The sequence below is a fragment of the Amblyomma americanum genome, chromosome 7 (assembly GCF_052857255.1).
Source record: "Amblyomma americanum isolate KBUSLIRL-KWMA chromosome 7, ASM5285725v1, whole genome shotgun sequence".
NCBI classification, from domain to species: Eukaryota; Metazoa; Arthropoda; class Arachnida; order Ixodida; family Ixodidae; genus Amblyomma; species Amblyomma americanum.
The window spans coordinates 184094284-184118400 of NC_135503.1; positions in this window are offsets into that span (position 1 = coordinate 184094284).

The following is a 24117-nucleotide window of genomic DNA, read 5'->3' on the forward strand; positions in this document are numbered from 1 at the left end:
AACCGATGTGTTGTAATTTAGCTCGTTTCGCTCTAAAACAGCTTGTTTCGTTGTATTAAGCACGAATACATGGTTTTCGCGCAGTTATAAGAGAAAAAGTTTTGACGCGTATCAGAGGAACACTTGTAATACCGATGTGCTGTGATTTAGCTCGTTTTGGTCTAAAACAGCTTGTTTCGTTGTATTAAGCACGAATACAAGCTTTTCGCGCAGTTATAAGAGAAAACGTTTTGACGCGTATCAGAGGAACACTTGTAGAACCGATGTGTTGTGATATAGCTCGTTTCGGTCTAAAACAGCATGTTTCGTTGTATTAAACAAGAATACATGCTTTTCGCGCAGTTATAAGAGAAAAAGTTTTGACGCGTGTCACAGGGACACTTGTAAAACCGATGTGTTCAGATTTAGCTCATCTCGGTCTAAAACAACTTGTTTCGTTCTATTAAGCACGAATACAGGCTTTTCGCGCAGTTATAAGAGAAAAAGTTTTGACGCGTATCACATGGACACTTGTAAAACCGATGTGTTGTGATTTAGCTCGTTTCGGTCTAAAACAGCTTGTTTCGTTGTATTAAGCACGAATACAGGCTTTTCGCGCAGTTATAAGAGAAAAAGTTTTGTCGCGTATCAGAGGAACACTTGTAAAACCGATGTGTTGTAATTTAGCTCGTTTCGCTCTAAAACAGCTTGTTTCGTTGTATTAAGCACGAATACATGCTTTTCGCGCAGTTATAAGAGAAAAAGTTTTGACGCTTATCAGAGGAACACTTGTAAAACCGATGTGTGGTGATTTAGCTCGTTTCGGTCTAAAACAGCTTGTTTCGTTGTATCAAGCAAGAATACATGCTTTTCGCGGAGTTATAAGAGAAAACGTTTTGACGCGTATCAGAGGAACACGTAAAAACGATGTGTTGTGATATAGCTCATTTCGGTCTAGCACAGCTTGTTTCGTTGTATTAAGTAAGAATACATGCTTTTCGCGCAGTTATAAGAGAAAAAGTTTTGACGCGTATCAGAGGAACACTTGTAAAACCGATGTGTTGTGATTTAGCTCTTTTCGGTCTAAAACAGCTTGTTTCGTTGTATTAAGCATGAATACATGCTTTTCGCGCAGTTATAAGAGAAAATGTTTTGACGCGTATCAGAGGAACACTTGTAAAGCCGATGTGTTGTGATATAGCTCGTTTCGGTCCAAAACAGCTTGTTTCGTTGTATTAAGCACGAATACATGCTTTTCTCGCAGTTATAAGAGAAAAAGTTTTGACGCGTATCAGAGGAACACGTAAAACTGATGTGTTGTGATTAAGCTCGTTTCGGTCTAAAACAGCTTGTTTCGTTGTATTAGGCACGAATACAAGCTTTTCGCGCAGTTATAAGAGAAAAAGTTTTGACGCGTATCAGAGGAACACTTGTAAAACCGATGTGTTGTGATTTAGCTCGTTTCGGTCTAAAACAGCTTGTTTCGTTGTATTAAGCAAGAATACATGCTTTTCGCGCAGTTATAAGAGAAAAAGTTTTGACGCGTATCAGAGGAACACTTGTAAAACCGATGTGTTGTGATATAGCTCGTTTCGATCTAAAACAGCTTGTTTCGTTGTATTAAGCACGAATACATGCTTTTCGCGCAGTTATAATAGAAAAAGTTTTTACGCGCATCAGAGGAACACTTGTAAAACCGATGTGTTGTGATTTCGCTCGTTTCGGTCTAAAACAGCTTGTTTCGTTGTATTAAGCACGAATACATGCTTTTCGCGCAGTTATAAGAGAAAAAGTTTTGACGCGTATCAGAGGAACACTTGTAAAACCGATGTGTTGTGATTTAACTCGTTTCGGTCTAAAACAGCTTGTTTCGTTGTATTAAGCACGAATACAAGCTTTTCGCACAGTTATAAGAGAAAAAGTTTTGACGCGTATCAGAGGAAAACTTGTAAAACCGATGTGTGGTGATTTAGCTCGTTTCGGTCTAAAACAGCTTGTTTCGTTCTATTAAGCACGAATACAGGCTTTTCGCGCAGTTATAAGAGAAAAAGTTTTGACGCGTATCACATGGACAATTGTAAAACCGATGTGTTGTGATTTAGCTCGTTTCGGTCTAAAACAGCTTGTTTCGTTGTATTAAGCACGAATACAGGCTTTTCGCGCAGTTATAAGAGAAAAAGTTTTGTCGCGTATCAGAGGAACACTTGTAAAACCGATGTGTTGTAATTTAGCTCGTTTCGCTCTAAAACAGCTTGTTTCGTTGTATTAAGCACGAATACATGGTTTTCGCGCAGTTATAAGAGAAAAAGTTTTGACGCGTATCAGAGGAACACTTGTAATACCGATGTGCTGTGATTTAGCTCGTTTTGGTCTAAAACAGCTTGTTTCGTTGTATTAAGCACGAATACAAGCTTTTCGCGCAGTTATAAGAGAAAACGTTTTGACGCGTATCAGAGGAACACTTGTAGAACCGATGTGTTGTGATATAGCTCGTTTCGGTCTAAAACAGCATGTTTCGTTGTATTAAACAAGAATACATGCTTTTCGCGCAGTTATAAGAGAAAAAGTTTTGACGCGTGTCACAGGGACACTTGTAAAACCGATGTGTTCAGATTTAGCTCATCTCGGTCTAAAACAACTTGTTTCGTTCTATTAAGCACGAATACAGGCTTTTCGCGCAGTTATAAGAGAAAAAGTTTTGACGCGTATCACATGGACACTTGTAAAACCGATGTGTTGTGATTTAGCTCGTTTCGGTCTAAAACAGCTTGTTTCGTTGTATTAAGCACGAATACAGGCTTTTCGCGCAGTTATAAGAGAAAAAGTTTTGTCGCGTATCAGAGGAACACTTGTAAAACCGATGTGTTGTAATTTAGCTCGTTTCGCTCTAAAACAGCTTGTTTCGTTGTATTAAGCACGAATACATGCTTTTCGCGCAGTTATAAGAGAAAAAGTTTTGACGCTTATCAGAGGAACACTTGTAAAACCGATGTGTTGTGATTTAGCTCGTTTCGGTCTAAAACAGCTTGTTTCGTTGTATTAAGCACGAATACATGCTTTTCGCGCAGTTATAGAGAAAAAGTTTTGACGCGTATCAGAGGAACACTTGTAAATTCGATGTGTTGTGATATAGCTCGTTTCGGTCTAAAACAGCTTGTTTCGTTGTATTAAGCATGAATACATGCTTTTCGCGCAGTCATAAAAGAAAAAGTTTTGACGCGTATTAGAGGAACACTTGTAATACCGATGTGTTGTGATTTAACTCGTTTCGGACTAAAACAGCTTGTTTCGTTGTATTAAGCAAGAAATCATGCTTTTCGCGCAGTTATAAAAGAAAAAGTTTTTACGCGTATCAGAGGAACACTCTTAAAACCGATGTGTTGTGATTTAGCTCGTTTCGGTCTAAAACAGCTTGTTTCGTTGTATTAAGCACGAATACATGCTTTTCGCGCAGTTATAGGAGAAAAAGTTTTGACGCATATCAGAGGAACACTTGTAAAACTGATGTGTTGTGATTTAGCTCGTTTGGGTCTAAAACAGCTTGTTTCGTTGTAGTAAGCACGAATACAAGCTTTTCGCGCAGTTATAAGAGAAAACGTTTTGACGCGTATCAGAGGAACACTTGTAAAACCGATGTGTTGTGATTTAGCTCGTTTCGGTCTAAAACAGCTTGTTTCGTGGTATTAAGCAAGAATACATGCTTTTCGCGCAGTTATAAGAGAAAAAGTTTTGACGCGTGTCACAGGGACACTTGTAAAACCGATGTGTTCAGATTTAGCTCATCTCGGTCTAAAACAGCTTGTTCCGTTCTATTAGGCACGAATACAGGCTTTTCGCGCAGTTATAAGAGAAAAAGTTTTGACGCGTATCACATAGACACTTGTAAAACCGATGTGTTGTGATTTAGCTCGTTTCGGTCTAAAACAGCTTGTTTCGTTGTATTAAGCACGAATACAAGCTTTTCGCGCAGTTATAAGAGAAAAAGTTTTGACGCGTATCCGAGGAAAACTTGTAAAACCGATGTGTTGTGATTTAGCTCGTTTCGGTCTAAAACAGCTTGTTTCGTTGTATTAAGCACGAATACAGGCTTTTCGCGCAGTTATAAGAGAAAAAGTTTTGTCGCGTATCAGAGGAACACTTGTAAAACCGATGTGTTGTAATTTAGCTCGTTTCGCTCTAAAACAGCTTGTTTCGTTGTATTAAGCAAGAATACATGCTTTTCGCGCAGTTATAAGAGAAAAAGTTTTGACGCGTATCAGAGGAACACGTAAAACCGATGTGTTGTGATTTAGCTCGTTTCGGTCTAAAACAGCTTGTTTCGTTGTATTAAGCACGAATACATGCTTTTCGCGCAGTTATAAGAGAAAAAGTTTTGACGCGTATCAGAGGAACACTTGTAAAACCGATGTGTTGTGATATAGCTCGTTTCGGTCTAAAACAGCTTGTTTCGTTGTATTAAGCAAGAATACATGCTTTTCGCGCAGTTATAAGAGAAAATGTTTTGACGCGTATCAGAGGAACACTTGTAAAACCGATGTGTGGTGATTTAGCTCGTTTCGGTCTAAAACAGCTTGTTTCGTTGTATCAAGCAAGAATACATGCTTTTCGCGGAGTTATGAGAAAACGTTTTGACGCGTATCAGAGGAACACGTAAAACCGATGTGTTGTGATATAGCTCATTTCGGTCTAAAACAGCTTGTTTCGTTGTATTAAGCAAGAATACATGCTTTTCGCTCAGTTATAAGAGAAAAAGTTTTGACGCGTATCAGAGGAACACTTGTAAAACCGATGTGTTGTGATTTAGCTCGTTTCGGTCTAAAACAGCTTGTTTCGTTGTATTAAGCATGAATACATGCTTTTCGCGCAGTTATAAGAGAAAATGTTTTGACGCGTATCAGAGGAACACTTGTAAAGCCGATGTGTTGTGATATAGCTCGTTTCGGTCTAAAACAGCTTGTTTCGTTGTATTAAGCACGAATACAAGCTTTTCGCGCAGTTATAAGAGAAAAAGTTTTGACGCGTATCCGAGGAAAACTTGTAAAACCGATGTGTTGTGATTTAGCTCGGTTCGGTCTAAAACAGCTTGTTCCGTTCTATTAAGCACGAATACAGGCTTTTCGCGCAGTTATAAGAGAAAACGTTTTGACGCGTATCACATAGACACTTGTAGAACCGATGTGTTGTGATTTAGCTCGTTGCGGTCTAAAACAGCTTGTTTCGTTGTATTAAGCACGAATACAAGCTTTTCGCGCAGTTATAAGAGAAAAAGTTTTGACGCGTATCCGAGGAAAACTTGTAAAACCGATGTGTTGTGATTTCGCTCGTTTCGGTCTAAAACAGCTTGTTTCGTTGTATTAAGCACGAATACAGGCTTTTCGCGCAGTTATAAGAGAAAAAGTTTTGTCGCGTATCAGAGGAACACTTGTAAAACCGATGTGTTGTAATTTAGCTCGTTTCGCTCTAAAACAGCTTGTTTCGTTGTATTAAGCAAGAATACATGCTTTTCGCGCAGTTATAAGAGAAAAGGTTTTGACGCGTATCAGAGGAACACGTAAAACCGATGTGTTGTGATTTAGCTCGTTTCGGTCTAAAACAGCTTGTTTCGTTGTATTAAGCACGAATACATGCTTTTCGCGCAGTTATAAGAGAAAAAGTTTTGACGCGTATCAGAGGAACACTTGTAAAACCGATGTGTTGTGACATAGCTCGTTTCGGTCTAAAACAGCTTGTTTCGTTGTATTAAGCAAGAATACATGCTTTTCGCGCAGTTATAAGAGAAAATGTTTTGACGCGTATCAGAGGAACACTTGTAAAACCGATGTGTGGTGATTTAGCTCGTTTCGGTCTAGAACAGCTTGTTTCGTTGTATCAAGCAAGAATACATGCTTTTCGCGGAGTTATGAGAAAACGTTTTGACGCGTATCAGAGGAACACGTAAAACCGATGTGTTGTGATATAGCTCATTTCGGTCTAAAACAGCTTGTTTCGTTGTATTAAGCAAGAATACATGCTTTTCGCTCAGTTATAAGAGAAAAAGTTTTGACGCGTATCAGAGGAACACTTGTAAAACCGATGTGTTGTGATTTAGCTCGTTTCGGTCTAAAACAGCTTGTTTCGTTGTATTAAGCATGAATACATGCTTTTCGCGCAGTTATAAGAGAAAATGTTTTGACGCGTATCAGAGGAACACTTGTAAAGCCGATGTGTTGTGATATAGCTCGTTTCGGTCTAAAACAGCTTGTTTCGTTGTATTAAGCACGAATACAAGCTTTTCGCGCAGTTATAAGAGAAAAAGTTTTGACGCGTATCCGAGGAAAACTTGTAAAACCGATGTGTTGTGATTTAGCTCGTTTCGGTCTAAAACAGCTTGTTTCGTTGTATTAAGCACGAATACAGGCTTTTCGCGCAGTTATAAGAGAAAAAGTTTTGTCGCGTATCAGAGAAACACTTGTAAAACCGATGTGTTGTAATTTAGCTCGTTTCGCTCTAAAACAGCTTGTTTCGTTGTATTAAGCAAGAATACATGCTTTTCGCGCAGTTATAAGAGAAAAAGTTTTGACGCGTATCAGAGGAACACGTAAAACCGATGTGTTGTGATTTAGCTCGTTTCGGTCTAAAACAGCTTGTTTCGTTGTATTAAGCACGAATACATGCTTTTCGCGCAGTTATAAGAGAAAAAGTTTTGACGCGTATCAGAGGAACACTTGTAAAACCGATGTGTTGTGATATAGCTCGTTTCGGTCTAAAACAGCTTGTTTCGTTGTATTAAGCAAGAATACATGCTTTTCGCGCAGTTATAAAAGAAAAAGTTTTGACGCGTATCAGAGGAACACTTGTAAAACCGATGTGTGGTGATTTAGCTCGTTTCGGTTTAAAACAGCTTGTTTCGTTGTATCAAGCAAGAATGCATGCTTTTCGCGGAGTTATGAGAAAACGTTTTGACGCGTATCAGAGGAACACGTAAAACCGATGTGTTGTGATATAGCTCATTTCGGTCTAAAACAGCTTGTTTCGTTGTATTAAGCAAGAATACATGCTTTTCGCGCAGTTATAAGAGAAAAAGTTTTGACGCGTATCAGAGGAACACTTGTAAAACCGATGTGTTGTGATTTAGCTCGTTTCGGTCTAAAACAGCTTGTTTCGTTGTATTAAGCATGAATACATGCTTTTCGCGCAGTTATAAGAGAAAATGTTTTGACGCGTATCAGAGGAACACTTGTAAAGCCGATGTGTTGTGATATAGCTCGTTTCGGTCTAAAACAAGCTACAGCTTGTTTCGTTGTATTAAGCACGAATACATGCTTTTCGCGCAGTTATAAGAGAAAAAGTTTTGACGCGTATCAGAGGAACACGTAAAACTGATGTGTTGTGATTAAGCTCGTTTCGGTCTAAAACAGCTTGTTTCGTTGTATTAGGCACGAATACAAGCTTTTCGCGCAGTTATAAGAGAAAAAGTTTTGACGCGTATCAGAGGAACACTTGTAAAACCGATGTGTTGTGATTTAGCTCGTTTCGGTCTAAAACAGCTTGTTTCGTTGTATTAAGCAAGAATACATGCTTTTCGCGCAGTTATAAGAGAAAAAGTTTTGACGCGTGTCACAGGGACACTTGTAAAACCGATGTGTTCAGATTTAGCTCATCTTGGCCTAAAACAGCTTGTTTCGTTGTATTAAGCAAGAATACATGCTTTTCGCGCAGTTATAAGAGAAAAAGTTTTGACGCGTGTCACAGGGACACTTGTAAAACCGATGTGTTCAGATTTAGCTCATCTTGGCCTAAAACAGCTTGTTTCGTTGTATTAAGCACGAATACATGCTTTTCGCGCAGTTATAAGAGAAAAAGTTTTGACGCGTATCAGAGGAACACTTGTAAAACCGATGTGTTGTGATTTAGCTCGTTTCGGTCTAAAACAGCTTGTTTCGTTGTATTAAGCACGAATACATGCTTTTCGCGCAGTTATAAGAGAAAAAGTTTTGACGCGTATCAGAGGAACACTTGTAAAACCGATATGTGGTGATTTAGCTCGTTTCGGTCTAAAACAGCTTGTTTCGTTGTATCAAGCAAGAATACATGCTTTTCGCGGAGTTATAACAGAAAACGTTTTGAGGCGTATCAGAGGAACACGTAAAACCGATGTGTTGTGATATAGCTCATTTCGGTCTAAGACAGCTTGTTTCGTTGTATTAAGCAAGAATACATGCTTTTCGCGCAGTTATAAGAGAAAAAGTTTTGACGCGTATCAGAGGAACACTTGTAAAACCGATGTGTTGTGATTTAGCTCGTTTCGGTCTAAAACAGCTTGTTTCGTTGTATTAAGCATGAATACATGCTTTTCGCGCAGTTATAAGAGAAAATGTTTTGACGCGTATCAGAGGAATACTTGTAAAGCCGATGCGTTGTGATATACCTCGTTTCGGTCTAAAACAGCTTGTTTCGTTGTATTAAGCACGAATACATGTTTTTCGCGCAGTTATAAGAGAAAAAGTTTTGACGCGTATCAGAGGAACACGTTTCGGTCTAAAACAGCTTGTTTCGTTGTATTATGCACGAATACAAGCTTTTCGCGCAGTTATAAGAGAAAAAGTTTTGACGCGTATCAGAGGAACACTTGTAAAACCGATGTGTTGTGATTTAGCTCGTTTCGGTCTAAAACAGCTTGTTTCGTTGTATTAAGCAAGAATACATGCTTTTCGCGCAGTTATAAGAGAAAATGTTTTGACGCGTATCAGAGGAACACTTGTAAAACCGATGTGTGGTGATTTAGCTCGTTTCGGTCTAAAACAGCTTGTTTCATTGTATCAAGCAAGAATACATGCTTTTCGCGGAGTTATGAGAAAACGTTTTGACGCGTATCAGAGGAACACGTAAAACCGATGTGTTGTGATATAGCTCATTTCGGTCTAAAACAGCTTGTTTCGTTGTATTAAGCAAGAATACATGCTTTTCGCTCAGTTATAAGAGAAAAAGTTTTGACGCGTATCAGAGGAACACTTGTAAAACCGATGTGTTGTGATTTAGCTCGTTTCGGTCTAAAACAGCCTGTTTCGTTGTATTAAGCATGAATACATGCTTTTCGCGCAGTTATAAGAGAAAATGTTTTGACGCGTATCAGAGGAACACTTGTAAAGCCGATGTGTTGTGATATAGCTCGTTTCGGTCTAAAACAGCTTGTTTCGTTGTATTAAGCACGAATACAAGCTTTTCGCGCAGTTATAAGAGAAAAAGTTTTGACGCGTATCCGAGGAAAACTTGTAAAACCGATGTGTTGTGATTTAGCTCGTTTCGGTCTAAAACAGCTTGTTCCGTTCTATTAAGCACGAATACAGGCTTTTCGCGCAGTTATAAGAGAAAAAGTTTTGACGCGTATCACATAGACACTTGTAAAACCGATGTGTTGTGATTTAGCTCGTTTCGGTCTAAAACAGCTTGTTTCGTTGTATTAAGCACGAATACAAGCTTTTCGCGCAGTTATAAGAGAAAAAGTTTTGACGCGTATCCGAGGAAAACTTGTAAAACCGATGTGTTGTGATTTAGCTCGTTTCGGTCTAAAACAGCTTGTTTCGTTGTATTAAGCACGAATACAGGCTTTTCGCGCAGTTATAAGAGAAAAAGTTTTGTCGCGTATCAGAGGAACACTTGTAAAACCGATGTGTTGTGACATAGCTCGTTTCGGTCTAAAACAGCTTGTTTCGTTGTATTAAGCAAGAATACATGCTTTTCGCGCAGTTATAAGAGAAAATGTTTTGACGCGTATCAGAGGAACACTTGTAAAACCGATGTGTGGTGATTTAGCTCGTTTCGGTCTAGAACAGCTTGTTTCGTTGTATCAAGCAAGAATACATGCTTTTCGCGGAGTTATGAGAAAACGTTTTGACGCGTATCAGAGGAACACGTAAAACCGATGTGTTGTGATATAGCTCATTTCGGTCTAAAACAGCTTGTTTCGTTGTATTAAGCAAGAATACATGCTTTTCGCTCAGTTATAAGAGAAAAAGTTTTGACGCGTATCAGAGGAACACTTGTAAAACCGATGTGTTGTGATTTAGCTCGTTTCGGTCTAAAACAGCTTGTTTCGTTGTATTAAGCATGAATACATGCTTTTCGCGCAGTTATAAGAGAAAATGTTTTGACGCGTATCAGAGGAACACTTGTAAAGCCGATGTGTTGTGATATAGCTCGTTTCGGTCTAAAACAGCTTGTTTCGTTGTATTAAGCACGAATACAAGCTTTTCGCGCAGTTATAAGAGAAAAAGTTTTGACGCGTATCCGAGGAAAACTTGTAAAACCGATGTGTTGTGATTTAGCTCGTTTCGGTCTAAAACAGCTTGTTTCGTTGTATTAAGCACGAATACAGACTTTTCGCGCAGTTATAAGAGAAAAAGTTTTGTCGCGTATCAGAGAAACACTTGTAAAACCGATGTGTTGTAATTTAGCTCGTTTCGCTCTAAAACAGCTTGTTTCGTTGTATTAAGCAAGAATACATGCTTTTCGCGCAGTTATAAGAGAAAAAGTTTTGACGCGTATCAGAGGAACACGTAAAACCGATGTGTTGTGATTTAGCTCGTTTCGGTCTAAAACAGCTTGTTTCGTTGTATTAAGCACGAATACATGCTTTTCGCGCAGTTATAAGAGAAAAAGTTTTGACGCGTATCAGAGGAACACTTGTAAAACCGATGTGTTGTGATATAGCTCGTTTCGGTCTAAAACAGCTTGTTTCGTTGTATTAAGCAAGAATACATGCTTTTCGCGCAGTTATAAAAGAAAAAGTTTTGACGCGTATCAGAGGAACACTTGTAAAACCGATGTGTGGTGATTTAGCTCGTTTCGGTTTAAAACAGCTTGTTTCGTTGTATCAAGCAAGAATGCATGCTTTTCGCGGAGTTATGAGAAAACGTTTTGACGCGTATCAGAGGAACACGTAAAACCGATGTGTTGTGATATAGCTCATTTCGGTCTAAAACAGCTTGTTTCGTTGTATTAAGCAAGAATAGATGCTTTTCGCGCAGTTATAAGAGAAAAAGTTTTGACGCGTATCAGAGGAACACTTGTAAAACCGATGTGTTGTGATTTAGCTCGTTTCGGTCTAAAACAGCTTGTTTCGTTGTATTAAGCATGAATACATGCTTTTCGCGCAGTTATAAGAGAAAATGTTTTGACGCGTATCAGAGGAACACTTGTAAAGCCGATGTGTTGTGATATAGCTCGTTTCGGTCTAAAACAAGCTACAGCTTGTTTCGTTGTATTAAGCACGAATACATGCTTTTCGCGCAGTTATAAGAGAAAAAGTTTTGACGCGTATCAGAGGAACACGTAAAACTGATGTGTTGTGATTAAGCTCGTTTCGGTCTAAAACAGCTTGTTTCGTTGTATTAGGCACGAATACAAGCTTTTCGCGCAGTTATAAGAGAAAAAGTTTTGACGCGTATCAGAGGAACACTTGTAAAACCGATGTGTTGTGATTTAGCTCGTTTCGGTCTAAAACAGCTTGTTTCGTTGTATTAAGCAAGAATACATGCTTTTCGCGCAGTTATAAGAGAAAAAGTTTTGACGCGTGTCACAGGGACACTTGTAAAACCGATGTGTTCAGATTTAGCTCATCTTGGCCTAAAACAGCTTGTTTCGTTGTATTAAGCAAGAATACATGCTTTTCGCGCAGTTATAAGAGAAAAAGTTTTGACGCGTGTCACAGGGACACTTGTAAAACCGATGTGTTCAGATTTAGCTCATCTTGGCCTAAAACAGCTTGTTTCGTTGTATTAAGCACGAATACATGCTTTTCGCGCAGTTATAAGAGAAAAAGTTTTGACGCGTATCAGAGGAACACTTGTAAAACCGATGTGTTGTGATTTAGCTCGTTTCGGTCTAAAACAGCTTGTTTCGTTGTATTAAGCACGAATACATGCTTTTCGCGCAGTTATAAGAGAAAAAGTTTTGACGCGTATCAGAGGAACACTTGTAAAACCGATATGTGGTGATTTAGCTCGTTTCGGTCTAAAACAGCTTGTTTCGTTGTATCAAGCAAGAATACATGCTTTTCGCGGAGTTATAACAGAAAACGTTTTGAGGCGTATCAGAGGAAAACTTGTAAAACCGATGTGTTGTGATTTAGCTCGTTTCGGTCTAAAACAGCTTGTTTCGTTGTATTAAGCACGAATACAGACTTTTCGCGCAGTTATAAGAGAAAAAGTTTTGTCGCGTATCAGAGAAACACTTGTAAAACCGATGTGTTGTAATTTAGCTCGTTTCGCTCTAAAACAGCTTGTTTCGTTGTATTAAGCAAGAATACATGCTTTTCGCGCAGTTATAAGAGAAAAAGTTTTGACGCGTATCAGAGGAACACGTAAAACCGATGTGTTGTGATTTAGCTCGTTTCGGTCTAAAACAGCTTGTTTCGTTGTATTAAGCACGAATACATGTTTTTCGCGCAGTTATAAGAGAAAAAGTTTTGACGCGTATCAGAGGAACACGTTTCGGTCTAAAACAGCTTGTTTCGTTGTATTATGCACGAATACAAGCTTTTCGCGCAGTTATAAGAGAAAAAGTTTTGACGCGTATCAGAGGAACACTTGTAAAACCGATGTGTTGTGATTTAGCTCGTTTCGGTCTAAAACAGCTTGTTTCGTTGTATTAAGCAAGAATACATGCTTTTCGCGCAGTTATAAGAGAAAATGTTTTGACGCGTATCAGAGGAACACTTGTAAAACCGATGTGTGGTGATTTAGCTCGTTTCGGTCTAAAACAGCTTGTTTCATTGTATCAAGCAAGAATACATGCTTTTCGCGGAGTTATGAGAAAACGTTTTGACGCGTATCAGAGGAACACGTAAAACCGATGTGTTGTGATATAGCTCATTTCGGTCTAAAACAGCTTGTTTCGTTGTATTAAGCAAGAATACATGCTTTTCGCTCAGTTATAAGAGAAAAAGTTTTGACGCGTATCAGAGGAACACTTGTAAAACCGATGTGTTGTGATTTAGCTCGTTTCGGTCTAAAACAGCCTGTTTCGTTGTATTAAGCATGAATACATGCTTTTCGCGCAGTTATAAGAGAAAATGTTTTGACGCGTATCAGAGGAACACTTGTAAAGCCGATGTGTTGTGATATAGCTCGTTTCGGTCTAAAACAGCTTGTTTCGTTGTATTAAGCACGAATACAAGCTTTTCGCGCAGTTATAAGAGAAAAAGTTTTGACGCGTATCCGAGGAAAACTTGTAAAACCGATGTGTTGTGATTTAGCTCGTTTCGGTCTAAAACAGCTTGTTCCGTTCTATTAAGCACGAATACAGGCTTTTCGCGCAGTTATAAGAGAAAAAGTTTTGACGCGTATCACATAGACACTTGTAAAACCGATGTGTTGTGATTTAGCTCGTTTCGGTCTAAAACAGCTTGTTTCGTTGTATTAAGCACGAATACAAGCTTTTCTCGCAGTTATAAGAGAAAAAGTTTTGACGCGTATCCGAGGAAAACTTGTAAAACCGATGTGTTGTGATTTAGCTCGTTTCGGTCTAAAACAGCTTGTTTCGTTGTATTAAGCACGAATACAGGCTTTTCGCGCAGTTATAAGAGAAAAAGTTTTGTCGCGTATCAGAGGAACACTTGTAAAACCGATGTGTTGTAATTTAGCTCGTTTCGCTCTAAAACAGCTTGTTTCGTTGTATTAAGCAAGAATACATGCTTTTCGCGCAGTTATAAGAGAAAAGGTTTTGACGCGTATCAGAGGAACACGTAAAACCGATGTGTTGTGATTTAGCTCGTTTCGGTCTAAAACAGCTTGTGTCGTTGTATTAAGCACGAATACATGCTTTTCGCGCAGTTATAAGAGAAAAAGTTTTGACGCGTATCAGAGGAAAACTTGTAAAACCGATGTGTTGTGACATAGCTTGTTTCGGTCTAAAACAGCTTGTTTCGTTGTATTAAGCAAGAGTACATGCTTTTCGCGCAGTTATAAGAGAAAATATTTTGACGCGTATCAGAGGAACACTTGTAAAACCGATGTGTGGTGATTTAGCTCGTTTCGGTCTAAAACAGCTTGTTTCGTTGTATCAAGCAAGAATACATGCTTTTCGCGGAGTTATGAGAAAACGTTTTGACGCGTATCAGAGGAACACGTAAAACCGATGTGTTGTGATATAGCTCATTTCGGTCTAAAACAGCTTGTTTCGTTGTATTAAGCAAGAATACATGCTTTTCGCTCAGTCATAAGAGAAAAAGTTTTGACGCGTATCAGAGGAACACTTGTAAAGCCGATGTGTTGTGATATAGCTCGTTTCGGTCTAAAACAGCTTGTTTCGTTGTATTAAGCACGGATACAGGCTTTTCGCGCAGTTATAAGAGAAAAAGTTTTGTCGCGTATCAGAGGAACACTTGTAAAACCGATGTGCTGTAATTTAGCTCGTTTCGCTCTAAAACAGCTTGTTTCGTTGTATTAAGCACGAATACATGCTTTTCGCGCAGTTATAAGAGAAAAAGTTTTGACGCTTATCAGAGGAACACTTGTAAAACCGATGTGTGTTGATTTAGCTCGTTTCGGTCTAAAACAGCTTGTTTCGTTGTATTAAGCACGAATACATGCTTTTCGCGCAGTTATAGAGAAAAAGTTTTGACGCGTATCAGAGGAACACTTGTAAATCCGATGTGTTGTGATATAGCTCGTTTCGGTCTAGAACAGCTTGTTTCGTTGTATTAGGCACGAATACATGCTTTTCGCGCAGTTATAGGAGAAAAAGATTTGACGCGTATCAGAGGAACACTTTGTAAAACCGATGTGTTGTGATATAGCTCGTTTCGGTCTAAAACAGCTTGTTTTGTTGTATTAGGCACGAATACATGATTTTCGCGCAGTTATAAGAGAACATGTTTTGACGCGTATCAGAGGAACACTTGTAAAGCCGATGTGTTGTGATATAGCTCGTTTCGGTCTAAAACAACTTGTTTCGTTGTATTAAGCACGAATACATGCTTTTCGCGCAGTTATAAGAGAAAAAGTTTTGACGCGTGTCACAGGGACACTTGTAAAACCGATGTGTTCAGATTTAGCTCATCTCGGTCTAAAACAACTTGTTTCGTTCTATTAAGCACGAATACAGGCTTTTCGCGCAGTTATAAGAGAAAAAGTTTTGATGCGTATCACATGGACACTTGTAAAACCGATGTGTTGTGATTTAGCTCGTTTCGGTCTAAAACAGCTTGTTTCGTTGTATTAAGCACGAATACAGGCTTTTCGCGCAGTTATAAGAGAAAAAGTTTTGTCGCGTATCAGAGGAACACTTGTAAAACCGATTTGTTGTAATTTAGCTCGTTTCGCTCTAAAACAGCTTGTTTCGTTGTATTAAGCACGAATACATGCTTTTCGCGCAGTTATAAGAGAAAAAGTTTTGACGCTTATCAGAGGAACACTTGTAAAAAAGATGTGTTGTGATTTAGCTCGTTTCGGTCTAAAACAGCTTGTTTCGTTGTATCAAGCAAGAATACATGCTTTTCGCGGAGTTATGAGAAAACGTTTTGACGCGTATCAGAGGAACACGTAAAACCGATGTGTTGTGATATAGCTCATTTCGGTCTAAAACAGCTTGTTTCGTTGTATTAAGCACGAATACAAGTTTTTCGCGCAGTTATAAGAGAAAAAGTTTTGACGCGTATCAGAGGAACACTTGTAAAACTGATGTGTTGTGATTTAGCTCGTTTCGGTCTAAAACAGCTTGTTTCGTTGTAGGAAGCACGAATACAAGCTTTTCGCGCAGTTATAGGAGAAAACGTTTTGACGCGTATCAGAGGAACACTTGTAAAACCGATGTGTTCTGATAGAGCTCGTTTCGGTCTAAAACAGCTTGTTTTGTTGTATTAAGCACGAATACATGCTTTTCGCGCAGTTATAAGAGAAAAAGTTTTGACGCGTATCAGAGGAACACTTGTAAAACTGATGTGTTGTGATTTAGCTCGTTTCGGTCTAAAACAGCTTGTTTCGTTGTATTAAGCACGAATACAAGCTTTTCGCGCAGTTATAAGAGAAAAAGTTTTGACGCGTATCCGAGGAAAACTTGTAAATCCGATGTGTTGTGATTTAGCTCGTTTCGGTCTAAAACAGCTTGTTTCGTTGTATTAAGCACGAATACATGCTTTTCGCGCAGTTATAGGAGAAAAAGTTTTGACGCGTATCAGAGGAACACTTGTAAAACCGATGTGTTGTGATATAGCTCGTTTCGGTCTAAAACAGCTTGTTTTGTTGTATTAAGCACGAATACATGCTTTTCGCGCAGTTATAAGAGAAAAAGTTTTGACGCGTATCAGAGGAACACTTGTAAAACTGATGTGTTGTGATTTAGCTCGTTTCGGTCTAAAACAGCTTGTTTCGTTGTAGGAAGCACGAATACAAGCTTTTCGCGCAGTTATAAGGGAAAAAGTTTTGACGCGTATCCGAGGAAAACTTGTAAAACCGATGTGTTGTGATTTAGCTCGTTTCGGTCTAAAACAGCTTGTTTCGTTGTATTAAGCACGAATACATGCTTTTCGCGCAGTTATAGGAGAAAAAGTTTTGACGCGTATCAGAGGAACACTTGTAAAACCGATGTGTTGTGATATAGCTCGTTTCGGTCTAAAACAGCTTGTTTTGTTGTATTAAGCACGAATACATGCTTTTCGCGCAGTTATAAGAGAAAAAGTTTTGACGCGTATCAGAGGAACACTTGTAAAACTGATGTGTTGTGATTTAGCTCGTTTCGGTCTAAAACAGCTTGTTTCGTTGTAGGAAGCACGAATACAAGCTTTTCGCGCAGTTATAAGGGAAAAAGTTTTGACGCGTATCCGAGGAAAACTTGTAAAACCGATGTGTTGTGATTTAGCTCGTTTCGGTCTAAAACAGCTTGTTTCGTTGTATTAAGCACGAATACATGCTTTTCGCGCAGTTATAGGAGAAAAAGTTTTGACGCGTATCAGAGGAACACTTGTAAAACCGATGTGTTGTGATATAGCTCGTTTCGGTCTAAAACAGCTTGTTTTGTTGTATTAAGCACGAATACATGCTTTTCGCGCAGTTATAAGAGAAAAAGTTTTGACGCGTATCAGAGGAACACTTGTAAAACTGATGTGTTGTGATTTAGCTCGTTTCGGTCTAAAACAGCTTGTTTCGTTGTAGAAAGCACGAATACAAGCTTTTCGCGCAGTTATAAGAGAAAACGTTTTGACGCGTATCAGAGGAACACTTGTAAAACCGATGTGTTGTGATTTAGCTCGTTTCGGTCTAAAACAGCTTGTTTCGTTGTATTAAGCACGAATACATGCTTTTCGCGCAGTTATAGGAGAAAAAGTTTTGACGCGTATCAGAGGAACACTTGTAAAACCGATGTGTTGTGATATAGCTCGTTTCGGTCTAAAACAGCTTGTTTCGTTGTATTAAGCACGAATACATGCTTTTCGCGCAGTTATAAGACAAAAAGTTTTGACGCGTATCAGAGGAACACTTGTAAAACTGATGTGTTGTGATTTAGCTCGTTTCGGTCTAAAACAGCTTGTTTCGTTGTTTTAGGCACGAATACAAGCTTTTCGCGCAGTTATAAGAGAAAACGTTTTGACGCGTATCAGAGGAACACTTGTAAAACCGATGTGTTGTGATTTAGCTCGTTTCGGTCTAAAACAGCTTGTTTCGTTGTATTAAGCAAGAATACATGCTTTTCGCGCAGTTATAAGAGAAAAAGTTTTGACGCGTGTCACAGGGACACTTGTAAAACCGATGTGTTCAGATTTAGCTCATCTTGGTCTAAAACAGCTTGTTTCGTTCTATTAAGCACGAATACAGGCTTTTCGCTCAGTTATAAGAGAAAAAGTTTTGACGCGTATCACATAGACACTTGTAAAACCGATGTGTTGTGATTTAGCTCGTTTCGCTCTAAAACAGCTTGTTTCGTTGTATTAAGCGCGAATACATGCTTTTCGCGCAGTTATAAGAGAAAAAGTTTTGACGCGTATCAGAGGAACACGTAAAACCGATGTGTTGTGATTTAGCTCGTTTCGGTCTAAAACAGCTTGTTTCGTTGTATTAAGCACGAATACATGCTTTTCGCGCAGTTATAAGAGAAAAAGTTTTGACGCGTATCAGAGGAACACTTGCAAAACCGATGTGTTGTGATATAGCTTGTTTCGGTCTAAAACAGCTTGTTTCGTTGTATTAACCAAGAATACATGCTTTTCGCGCAGTTATAAGAGAAAAAGTTTTGACGCGTATCAGAGGAACACTTGTAAAACCGATGTGTGGTGATTTAGCTCGTTTCGGTCTAAAACAGCTTGTTTCGTTGTATCAAGCAAGAATACATGCTTTTCGCGGAGTTATAAGAGAAAACGTTTTGACGCGTATCAGAGGAACACGTAAAAACGATGTGTTGTGATATAGCTCATTTCGGTCTAGCACAGCTTGTTTCGTTGTATTAAGTAAGAATACATGCTTTTCGCGCAGTTATAAGAGAAAAAGTTTTGACGCGTATCAGAGGAACACTTGTAAAACCGATGTGTTGTGATTTAGCTCTTTTCGGTCTAAAACAGCTTGTTTCGTTGTATTAAGCATGAATACATGCTTTTCGCGCAGTTATAAGAGAAAATGTTTTGACGCGTATCAGAGGAACACTTGTAAAGCCGATGTGTTGTGATATAGCTCGTTTCGGTCCAAAACAGCTTGTTTCGTTGTATTAAGCACGAATACATGCTTTTCTCGCAGTTATAAGAGAAAAAGTTTTGACGCGTATCAGAGGAACACGTAAAACTGATGTGTTGTGATTAAGCTCGTTTCGGTCTAAAACAGCTTGTTTCGTTGTATTAGGCACGAATACAAGCTTTTCGCGCAGTTATAAGAGAAAAAGTTTTGACGCGTATCAGAGGAACACTTGTAAAACCGATGTGTTGTGATTTAGCTCGTTTCGGTCTAAAACAGCTTGTTTCGTTGTATTAAGCAAGAATACATGCTTTTCGCGCAGTTATAAGAGAAAAAGTTTTGACGCGTGTCACAGGGACACTTGTAAAACCGATGTGTTCAGATTTAGCTCATCTTGGCCTAAAACAGCTTGTTTCGTTGTATTAGGCACGAATACAGGCTTTTCGCGCAGTTATAAGAGAAAAAGTTTTGTCGCGTATCAGAGGAACACTTGTAAAACCGATGTGCTGTAATTTGGCTCGTTTCGGTCTAAAACAGCTTGTTTCGTTGTATTAAGCACGAATACATGCTTTTCGCGCAGTTATAAGTGAAAAAGTTTTGACGCGTATCAGAGGAACACTTGTAAAACCGATGTGTTGTGATATAGCTCGTTTCGATCTAAAACAGCTTGTTTCGTTGTATTAAGCACGAATACATGCTTTTCGCGCAGTTATAAGAGAAAACGTTTTGACGCGTATCAGAGGAACACTTGTAAAACCGATGTGTGGTGATTTAGCTCGTTTCGGTCTAAAACAGCTTGTTTCGTTGTATTAAGCATGAATACATGCTTTTCGCGCAGTTATAAGAGAAAATGTTTTGACGCGTATCAGAGGAACACTTGTAAAGCCGATGTGTTGTGATATAGCTCGTTTCGGTCTAAAACAGCTTGTTTCGTTGTATTAAGCACGGATACAGGCTTTTCGCGCAGTTATAAGAGAAAAAGTTTTGTCGCGTATCAGAGGAACACTTGTAAAACCGATGTGCTGTAATTTAGCTCGTTTCGCTCTAAAACAGCTTGTTTCGTTGTATTAAGCAAGAATACATGCTTTTCGCGCAGTTATAAGAGAAAAAGTTTTGACGCGTGTCACAGGGACACTTGTAAAACCGATGTGTTCAGATTTAGCTCATCTTGGTCTAAAACAGCTTGTTTCGTTCTATTAAGCACGAATACAGGCTTTTCGCTCAGTTATAAGAGAAAAAGTTTTGACGCGTATCACATAGACACTTGTAAAACCGATGTGTTGTGATTTAGCTCGTTTCGCTCTAAAACAGCTTGTTTCGTTGTATTAAGCGCGAATACATGCTTTTCGCGCAGTTATAAGAGAAAAAGTTTTGACGCGTATCAGAGGAACACGTAAAACCGATGTGTTGTGATTTAGCTCGTTTCGGTCTAAAACAGCTTGTTTCGTTGTATTAAGCACGAATACATGCTTTTCGCGCAGTTATAAGAGAAAAAGTTTTGACGCGTATCAGAGGAACACTTGCAAAACCGATGTGTTGTGATATAGCTCGCTTCGGTCTAAAACAGCTTGTTTCGTTGTATTAACCAAGAATACATGCTTTTCGCGCAGTTATAAGAGAAAAAGTTTTGACGCGTATCAGAGGAACACTTGTAAAACCGATGTGTGGTGATTTAGCTCGTTTCGGTCTAAAACAGCTTGTTTCGTTGTATCAAGCAAGAATACATGCTTTTCGCGGAGTTATAAGAGAAAACGTTTTGACGCGTATCAGAGGAACACGTAAAAACGATGTGTTGTGATATAGCTCATTTCGGTCTAGCACAGCTTGTTTCGTTGTATTAAGTAAGAATACATGCTTTTCGCGCAGTTATAAGAGAAAAAGTTTTGACGCGTATCAGAGGAACACTTGTAAAACCGATGTGTTGTGATTTAGCTCTTTTCGGTCTAAAACAGCTTGTTTCGTTGTATTAAGCATGAATACATGCTTTTCGCGCAGTTATAAGAGAAAATGTTTTGACGCGTATCAGAGGAACACTTGTAAAGCCGATGTGTTGTGATATAGCTCGTTCCGGTCCAAAACAGCTTGTTTCGTTGTATTAAGCACGAATACATGCTTTTCTCGCAGTTATAAGAGAAAAAGTTTTGACGCGTATCAGAGGAACACTTGTAAAACCGATGTGTTGTGATTTAGCTCGTTTCGGTCTAAAACAGCTTGTTTCGTTGTATTAAGCAAGAATACATGCTTTTCGCGCAGTTATAAGAGAAAAAGTTTTGACGCGTGTCACAGGGACACTTGTAAAACCGATGTGTTCAGATTTAGCTCATCTTGGCCTAAAACAGCTTGTTTCGTTGTATTAAGCACGAATACAGGCTTTTCGCGCAGTTATAAGAGAAAAAGTTTTGTCGCGTATCAGAAGAACACTTGTAAAACCGATGTGCTGTAATTTGGCTCGTTTCGGTCTAAAACAGCTTGTTTCGTTGTATTAAGCACGAATACATGCTTTTCGCGCAGTTATAAGTGAAAAAGTTTTGACGCGTATCAGAGGAACACTTGTAAAACCGATGTGTTGTGATATAGCTCGTTTCGATCTAAAACAGCTTGTTTCGTTGTATTAAGCACGAATACATGCTTTTCGCGCAGTTATAAGAGAAAACGTTTTGACGCGTATCAGAGGAACACTTGTAAAACCGATGTGTGGTGATTTAGCTCGTTTCGGTCTAAAACAGCTTGTTTCGTTGTATTAAGCATGAATACATGCTTTTCGCGCAGTTATAAGAGAAAATGTTTTGACGCGTATCAGAGGAACACTTGTAAAGCTGATGTGTTGTGATATAGCTCGTTTCGGTCTAAAACAGCTTGTTTCGTTGTATTAAGCACGGATACAGGCTTTTCGCGCAGTTATAAGAGAAAAAGTTTTGTCGCGTATCAGAGGAACACTTGTAAAACCGATGTGCTGTAATTTAGCTCGTTTCGCTCTAAAACAGCTTGTTTCGTTGTATTAAGCAAGAATACATGCTTTTCGCGCAGTTATAAGAGAAAAAGTTTTGACGCGTGTCACAGGGACACTTGTAAAACCGATGTGTTCAGATTTAGCTCATCTTGGTCTAAAACAGCTTGTTTCGTTCTATTAAGCACGAATACAGGCTTTTCGCTCAGTTATAAGAGAAAAAGTTTTGACGCGTATCACATAGACACTTGTAAAACCGATGTGTTGTGATTTAGCTCGTTTCGCTCTAAAACAGCTTGTTTCGTTGTATTAAGCGCGAATACATGCTTTTCGCGCAGTTATAAGAGAAAAAGTTTTGACGCGTATCAGAGGAACACGTAATACCGATGTGTTGTGATTTAGCTCGTTTCGGTCTAAAACAGCTTGTTTCGTTGTATTAAGCACGAATACATGCTTTTCGCGCAGTTATAAGAGAAAAAGTTTTGACGCGTATCAGAGGAACACTTGCAAAACCGATGTGTTGTGATATAGCTCGCTTCGGTCTAAAACAGCTTGTTTCGTTGTATTAACCAAGAATACATGCTTTTCGCGCAGTTATAAGAGAAAAAGTTTTGACGCGTATCAGAGGAACACTTGTAAAACCGATGTGTGGTGATTTAGCTCGTTTCGGTCTAAAACAGCTTGTTTCGTTGTATCAAGCAAGAATACATGCTTTTCGCGGAGTTATAAGAGAAAACGTTTTGACGCGTATCAGAGGAACACGTAAAAACGATGTGTTGTGATATAGCTCATTTCGGTCTAGCACAGCTTGTTTCGTTGTATTAAGTAAGAATACATGCTTTTCGCGCAGTTATAAGAGAAAAAGTTTTGACGCGTATCAGAGGAACACTTGTAAAACCGATGTGTTGTGATTTAGCTCTTTTCGGTCTAAAACAGCTTGTTTCGTTGTATTAAGCATGAATACATGCTTTTCGCGCAGTTATAAGAGAAAATGTTTTGACGCGTATCAGAGGAACACTTGTAAAGCCGATGTGTTGTGATATAGCTCGTTTCGGTCCAAAACAGCTTGTTTCGTTGTATTAAGCACGAATACATGCTTTTCTCGCAGTTATAAGAGAAAAAGTTTTGACGCGTATCAGAGGAACACGTAAAACTGATGTGTTGTGATTAAGCTCGTTTCGGTCTAAAACAGCTTGTTTCGTTGTATTAGGCACGAATACAAGCTTTTCGCGCAGTTATAAGAGAAAAAGTTTTGACGCGTATCAGAGGAACACTTGTAAAACCGATGTGTTGTGATTTAGCTCGTTTCGGTCTAAAACAGCTTGTTTCGTTGTATTAAGCAAGAATACATGCTTTTCGCGCAGTTATAAGAGAAAAAGTTTTGACGCGTGTCACAGGGACACTTGTAAAACCGATGTGTTCAGATTTAGCTCATCTTGGCCTAAAACAGCTTGTTTCGTTGTATTAAGCACGAATACAGGCTTTTCGCGCAGTTATAAGAGAAAAAGTTTTGTCGCGTATCAGAGGAACACTTGTAAAACCGATGTGCTGTAATTTGGCTCGTTTCGGTCTAAAACAGCTTGTTTCGTTGTATTAAGCACGAATACATGCTTTTCGCGCAGTTATAAGTGAAAAAGTTTTGACGCGTATCAGAGGAACACTTGTAAAACCGATGTGTTGTGATATAGCTCGTTTCGATCTAAAACAGCTTGTTTCGTTGTATTAAGCACGAATACATGCTTTTCGCGCAGTTATAAGAGAAAACGTTTTGACGCGTATTAGAGGAACACTTGTAAAACCGATGTGTGGTGATTTAGCTCGTTTCGGTCTGAAACAGCTTGTTTCGTTGTATTAAGCACGAATACATGCTTTTCGCGCAGTTATAAGAGAAAAAGTTTTGACGCGTATCAGAGGAACACTTGTAAAACCGATGTGTTGTGATTTAGCTCGTTTCGGTCTAAAACAGCTTGTTTCGTTGTATTAAGCACGAATACATGCTTTTCGCGCAGTTATAATAGAAAAAGTTTTTACGCGTATCAGAGGAACACTTGTAAAACCGATGTGTTGTGATTTCGCTCGTTTCGGTCTAAAACAGCTTGTTTCGTTGTATTAAGCACGAATACATGCTTTTCGCGCAGTTATAAGAGAAAAAGTTTTGACGCGTATCAGAGGAACACTTGTAAAACCGATGTGTTGTGATTTAACTCGTTTCGGTCTAAAACAGCTTGTTTCGTTGTATTAAGCACGAATACAAGCTTTTCGCGCAGTTATAAGAGAAAAAGTTTTGACGCGTATCAGAGGAACACTTGTAAAACCGATGTGTTGTGATTTAGCTCGTTTCGGTCTAAAACAGCTTGTTTCGTTGTATTAAGCAAGAATACATGCTTTTCGCGCAGTTATAAGAGAAAAAGTTTTGACGCGTGTCACAGGGACACTTGTAAAACCGATGTGTTCAGATTTAGCTCATCTTGGCCTAAAACAGCTTGTTTCGTTGTATTAAGCACGAATACAGGCTTTTCGCGCAGTTATAAGAGAAAAAGTTTTGTCGCGTATCAG